This window comes from Coregonus lavaretus, assembly GCF_964263955.1.
Source record: "Coregonus lavaretus genome assembly, contig: HAP1_SCAFFOLD_6771, whole genome shotgun sequence".
Classification (NCBI taxonomy): domain Eukaryota; kingdom Metazoa; phylum Chordata; class Actinopteri; order Salmoniformes; family Salmonidae; genus Coregonus; species Coregonus lavaretus.
Window position 1 is genome coordinate 1 of NW_028159414.1, and position 7290 is coordinate 7290.

Genomic DNA, 7290 nt, shown 5'->3' on the forward strand with positions numbered 1-7290 from the left:
CTGCCAGCTGAGGGCCAGCTTTAAATACACACAATGGCACACACACACACACACTTCAGATGTATTGGCAGTGCTTTCATGACCTCTATAAGACCTCTCAGCGCTCCGTCTGATACAGAGCTTTTTATTTGGACGTTGCACTGGAATTAACAGTGGAGCAATCAATGAGGCTCAAGCACATAGCGACCGTGGTAATTCACCACCAGTAACAGGAGCAGGCTCAGCTCAGCACTACAGTAGGTAGTGACGTCTTCCTACCAAATACACATTAGACAGACTCTTATACACAGCACCTTAATAACTACACTCACACCTGCCCCTCAGAGAGGGAGAGGGTCGAGGAAGGATGGAGAGAGAGAGATGGTGAAAGAGAGAGCGAGATAAAGCGAGGAAATGGAAAAGGACAAGAGAGAGAAAAATTTATAACAAAAGGGAGAGAGAGAAGAGAGGGAGAAGAGAGAGAAGAGAGGGAGAAGAGAGAGAAGAGAGAGAGAAGAGAGAGAGAAGAGAGGGAGAAGAGAGGGAGAAGAGAGAAGAGAGAGAGAAGAGAGGTAGAAGAGAGGGAGAAGAGAGAGAGAAGAGAGAGAGAAGAGAGGGAGAAGAGATAGAGAAGAGAGAGAAGAGAGAGATAAGAGAGAGAAGAGAGGTAGAAGAGAGGGAGAAGAGAGAGAGAAGAGAGGGAGAAGAGAGAGAGAAGAGAGGGAAGAGAGAGATAAGAGAGAGAGAAGAGAGGGAGAAGAGAGGGAGAAGAGAGGGAGAAGAGAGAGAGAAGAGAGGGAGAAGAGAGAGAAGAGAGAGAAGAGAGAGAGAAGAGAGAGAAGAGAGAGAGAAGAGAGGGAGAAGAGAGGTAGAAGAGAGGTAGAAGAGAGGGAGAAGAGAGAGAGAAGAGAGGGAGAAGAGAGAGAGAAGAGAGATAAGAGATAGAGAAGAGAGGTAGAAGAGAGGGAGAAGAGAGGGAGAAGAGAGAGAGAAGAGAGGGAGAAGAGAAAGAGAAGAGAGATAAGAGAGAGAGAAGAGAGGTAGAAGAGAGGGAGAAGAGAGGGAGAAGAGAGAGAGAAGAGAGAGAGAAGAGAGAGAAGAGAGAGAGAAGAGAGGGAGAAGAGAGAGAAGAGAGGGAGAAGAGAGAGAAGAGAGAGAAAAGAGAGAGAGAAGAGAGGTAGAAGAGAGAGAGAGAAGAGAGAGAGAAGAGAGGGAGAAGAGAGGGAGAAGAGAGAGAAGAGAGAGAGAAGAGAGGGAGAAGAGAGGTAGAAGAGAGGGAGAAGAGAGAGAGAAGAGAGGGAGAAGAGAGAGAGAAGAGAGAGAATAGAGAGAGAAGAGCGAGATAAGAGAGAGAGAAGAGAGGGAGAAGAGAGAGAGAAGAGAGGGAGAAGAGAGAGAGAAGAGAGAGAAGAGAGAGAGAAGAGAGAGAGAAGAGAGAGAAGAGAGAGAGAAGAGAGGGAGAAGAGAGAGAAGAGAGGGAGAAGAGGGACAAGAGAGAGAAGAGAGAGAGAGAGAGAGAAGAGAGGGAGAAGAGAGAGAAGAGAGAGAAGAGAGAGAAGAGAGAGAGAAGAGAGGGAGAAGAGAGAGAGAAGAGAGGGAGAAGAGAGAGAAGAGAGAGAGAGTAGAGGGAGAAGAGAGAAGAGAGAGAGAAGAGAGGTAGAAGAGAGGTAGAAGAGAGAGAGAAGAGAGAAAGGAAGAGAATGAGATGGAGAGAGAGACAGACAGACAGACAGACAGACAGACAGACAGACAGACAGGCAGACAGGCAGACAGGCAAGCATGCAGACAGACAGACATTCATGCAGACAGACAGACAGACAGGCAGACAGACAGACAGACAGACAGACAGGCAGACAGACAGGCAGACAGACAGACAGGCAGACAGACGTTGAGAGAAAGTAGTAAATGAGAAAAAGAAGAGAAGTGCTTGAAGTCCTCTGTCTGAAGTGCTTTCCAGCAGACACTTTTATCCAGAGTGACATATAATAAGTGCATTTGATTAAGAAAGTGTCCACTGAGTGTAGACTAGGGACCTGACGTCTGAGGCACCCCAACTCACTGGCCACTACCCCCTGACAACACACCACAACACAGCCCAAAGACTTCCGTCAGAGATCGACATCATCTCTGTCTGAAACATAAAACAAAGGGAGCAGCAAGAACATTGTTTACTATGATAACAACATCCTTATTGGTTTTTCCTCTCCACTCCCCTCAATATGGTCTGATGATAGCCCTAAACACCTGGCTTCCCGATTCATCTCATCACTAAACTCTGTGTAATTAAAATCAGCCGGTGGCTAAATGCACAATCTTGATCTATCGATGCGAACCGGGCGGGGATGATGGACGCAAACGGAGCGGATATAAAAATATTTCCATCATTGTAAATGGATCAGACACACACACACAGACACACTTCCTGTAAGCCTGACCAACCACATTGCACCAAAATTACATCGCAAACACTCAATCACCACATTTCCTTTTCCCAGTTTGTTTACATTTGATTAAACGTTCATGTTACCTCATCAAGTATTGTGAGGGGAAACTAAGACGCAGACATCTAGATGAGGCTTTGAGAGCGGCTGGGAGTCAACGCCTGTGGATATATCATATCGCATCCCCTGGCTTCCGTCAAAGTGTTAAAATCCTCCCAGAGCTTTAATAAAGTGATGCTTTCTAAGATAGAATGGAGGTTTGGCAGATAGAATGCCATCATGTTGCCAAGACAACACCCAACAATAACAGACAATAATACCTCCGTTATGAAATAGCCTGTCAAATATCTGGCTCAGCTAAATCAAATCTTGATGTTTTTCACCTTGTGGTGTTGGTACTTGTTCAATACATGTCTTTCCTTTGTGGTAGTATAAAAACATATATCCCTGGCTTTCTATCTATTTCTTACTGCGTCAAAGATCAATTAAATGTGTCTCTTTGTAAAAGTGTGTAAAATCCGTTGTGTCTCTCTGCTGTGAAAGGTCACATCTATCTGTCGTTCATTCTCTTCTTCTCTCAGCAATGTGTAATGTCAATGCATTCTCTCGCTTCCTCTCTCTCTCTCTGTTTTGGTCCAAGCTCTCTGTCCTTCATTCTCTCTCTCTCTCCCTCTCTCCCACCCTCCTGGCAATGCTCATTAGAATGCCATTCAGAAGAGGGTTTCCTGCTTTTCAAAGTCCTTCATTGGCTTCCTATTCCCAGTCGGCATGGCGATCCACCGCTCTGTCTCATTGGGCGTTCCTACTTCATCATTATTTCCTCATTGTCAATTAGCAGAGAACAAATCAGACAACTCTAGCCCTCTTTTCAACAAGACATTCATAAAAGACAGATTTAGTCGTCTTTTGTCCTTCTCTCTCACCTTTGATATCTTTGTTTCATTATGTATCAAACCAGACTTTACCACTCTTTCAACGGCCAGGTACTTCACCAAACAAATACTCAGCTCCCTAAAAGGCAAAAACATTTATGAAAATCAACTCCCATTGATGTCCCTGGGTCAACCACAATAGAATGAACCCTCTCCAGTCTCCCGCCACAAACACTTTAAAAGAAACATCCAACCATTAAAGCTATGGAAAGAGATAAAAACAGGACTTATCACTATAGCAACAACTCATCAAATGCACCGCAGGTACTCTTAAACTGTATACTCTAACTCTATTTACTACCTCAGCGGCCTTCGGCGAGGCTGTAATTCTGTGGCAAATGTCAGGGGGGTTGTGCAGGCACGTCATATTTTGTGATGAAAAACATTCTTATCTGGGAAAGAGCTAGTCTCAGCAGTATTCAAATCATTATTACTGTGACAACACTTGTTTATTAATCAAGCCCCCACTGCTGGCATGCGCAAACATACCTAAGATACGAATAAGAAATGTATGAATTATGAATCATGCCTCATCCTTCATTTATTGTTATGAGTTTCCCTCTTGTTTATTCACAAGCGTTGTTGTGATGTTTGGAGATGAGCCAGGCAGCATACAAATGAAGTGTTTATCTTAAGTAAACAAGGAGTCAGACAGTGGTACAGACAGACAGACAGACAGACAGACAGACAGACAGACAGACAAACAGATAGAGACACACAGATAGACAGACAGACAGAGATACAGACAGACAGACAGATACAGACAGACAGATAGAAAGAGAGGCAGGCAGTGAAGTGAGACAGGGAGACAGAGACAGACAGATAGAGATAGCCAATATGAAGGTAGAGAAGCAGACATCTTCCAAGATGGCGTAGCAGTGCGGTCGTGTACTCTGTGTCCGTGTAAATAGCCTCTTTTTTGTATTTTTTTTGTATTTTTCGTACATATTTCCCTATCACACTTTTCATCCTTCTACTAAATATACTTTCCTGCAACCCGCCTCACTCAATGTGGAACAGATTCTATTATTGGCTTACCTTTTATCTAGAATCTCCAGTTTAAACTAGCTAGCTAGCCAGCTAACTAGCTACTTGCTATTAGCCACCGTTAGCGGTTTTCACCCAGAACATCGGATTTTCTGCCGGAATAACTGAATCACTGGACATTAACACCGGATCGCAACTAGCTAGCCACAACCGAATGGATGTTGCTGTTGGCTAATCACCACTGCCCCGGAAGCAAGCACCAGTTAGCCTTGAGCTAGCCTCGAGCCAGGCCCATATCCCGGCTATCTACCTCTCTGTCTACCGGACGGGAGTAGCCAGCTAACTAGCTACTTGCTATTAGCCACCGTTAGCGGTTTTTCACCATTGTCCGTGGCCTGCACTACCTACCAGCCAGCTCTAGCCTGGACTATTATCGCCCAGTCTGCACTGTCTGCACAGCGCGTTATCGACCCAGATTTTCTGCCGGAATCACTGAATCACTGGACCTTTAACACCGGATCATCGCAACTAGCTAGCTGCAACCAAATGGATGTTGTTGTTGGCTAATCAGCCTTGAGCTAGCCTCAAGTCAGGCCCATCTCCCAGCTATCTACCTCTCTGTCAACCGGACGGGACCTCCTGTTGGCTAATCAGCCTTGAGCTAGCCTCGAGTCAGGCCCATCTCCCGGCTATCTACCTCTCTGTCAACCGGACGGGACCTCCTAGAGTCAACACGGAGCCCCGCCGATCCATCACGACTGGTCTGCCGACGTAATCGCCTGTGGTTTCAACAGGCTTCCCGTTGCAACGACCACGATGATCCATCTGCTAGCCCCGGCCCGCTAGCACACGCAAACAACAGCCGTGCTTCCTGCTCGCTGTAGCACCAATTCGAACTGCTCTCGGACTCACATATTGCTGTTCACTGGACCTTATGATCACTCAGCTGTACAGCTGATGCCTGCTGGACTGTTCCTTTACACGGTACCCTGTCCTGTTTATCTGTTTAGCCTCAGCCCAAACTTTCATCGCCATTACCAGTTGTTGTCTTAGCTCTCTCGAATAACACCTGTGATTGCTTTATGCCTCTCTCCCATGTCAATATGCCTTGCCTATTGCTGTTCCAGTTAGTTCATATTATACAATTTCACTGTAGAGCCCCAAGTCCCTCTCAAAATGCCTCAAATAGCTCCTTTGTTTCACCCCCCATACACGCGGAGACCGGCTCAATCGGTGCCTCCAGTGATGCTATCTCTTTCATTGTTACCCAACGCTTAGGTTTACCTCCACTGTACTAATATCCTTCCATATCCTTGTCTTTACATAACCCTGAATCTATTCTACAACGCCCGGAAATCTGCCCCCTTTATTCTCTCTACCCAACGCACTAGAAGACCAGTTCTTAAAGCCTTTAGCCGTATCCTTATTCTATTCCTCCTCTGTTCCTCTGGTGATGTAGAGGTTAACCCTGGCCCTGCAGCCCCCAGTATCACTCCTACTCCCCAGGAGCTATCATTTGTTGACTTCTGTAACAGTAAAAGCATTGTTTTTTTGCATGTTAACATCAGAAGCCTCCTCCCTAAGTGTTAGCACACACCGCCAACCCTGATGTTCTAGCAGTGTCTGAATCCTGGCTTAAGAAGGCTACCAAAAATTCAGAAATGTCCATCCCCAACTACAACATTTTCCGTCTAGATAGAACTGCCAAAGGGGGTGAAGTTGCAATCTACTATAGAGATAGCCTGCAGAGCTCTATCATACTATCCAGGTCTGGGCCCAAACAGTTTGAGCTCCTACTTCTAAAAAGCCACCTTTCCAGAAATAAGTCTCTCACTGTTGCCGCTTGCTACAGACCCCCCTCAGCCCCCAGCTGTGCCCTGGACACCATATGTGAATTGATTGCCCCCCATCTATCCTTAGAGTTCGTACTGCTTGGTGACCTAAACTGGGATATGCTTAACACCCCGGCCATCCTACAATCCAAACTAGATGCCCTCAATCTCACACAAATTATCAAGGAACCTACCAGGTACAACCCTAAATCCGTAAACATGGGCACCCTTATAGATATCATCCTGACTAACTTACCCTCTAAATACACCTCCGCTGTCTTCAACCAGGATCTCAGCGATCACTGCCTTATTGCCTGCGTCCGTAATGGGTCCACGGTCAAACGACCACCCCTCATCACTGTCAAACGGTCCCTAAAACACTTTAGCGAGCAGGCCTTCCTAATTGACCTGGCCCAGGTATCCTGGATGGATATCGATCTCATTCCGTCAGTAGAGAATGCCTGGTTGTTCTTTAAAAGTGCTTTCCTTTCAATCTTAAATAAGCATGCCCCATTCAAAAAATTCAGAACTAAGAACAGATATAGCCCCTGGTTCTCCTCAGACTTGACTGCCCTTGACCAGCACAAAAACATTAGCATCGAATAGCCCCCGCGATATGCAACTTTTCAGGGAAGTTAGGAACCAATATACACAAGCAGTATACGAATATACGGATATACGAATATATCTGAAGCTGGAGACTCTTATCTCCCTCACTAACTTTAAGCATCAGTTGTCAGAGCAACTTACCGATCACTGCACATGTACACAGCCCATCTGAAATTAGCCCACATTTGCACCCCAGTATCTCTATTTGCACATCATCTCTTGCACATCTATCATTCCAGTGTTAATACTAATTGTAATTATTTTGCACTATGACCTATTTATTGCCTTACCTCCATAACTTGCTACATTTGCACACACTGTATATATATATATATATATTTTCTGTTGTATTTTTGACTTTATGTTTTGTTTTACCCCATATGTAACTCTGTGTTGTTGTTTTAATCACACTGCTTTGCTTTATCTTGGCCAGGTCGCAGTTGTAAATGAGAACTTGTTCTCAACTGGTTTACCTGGTTAAATAAAGGTTAAATATATATATATATCTTT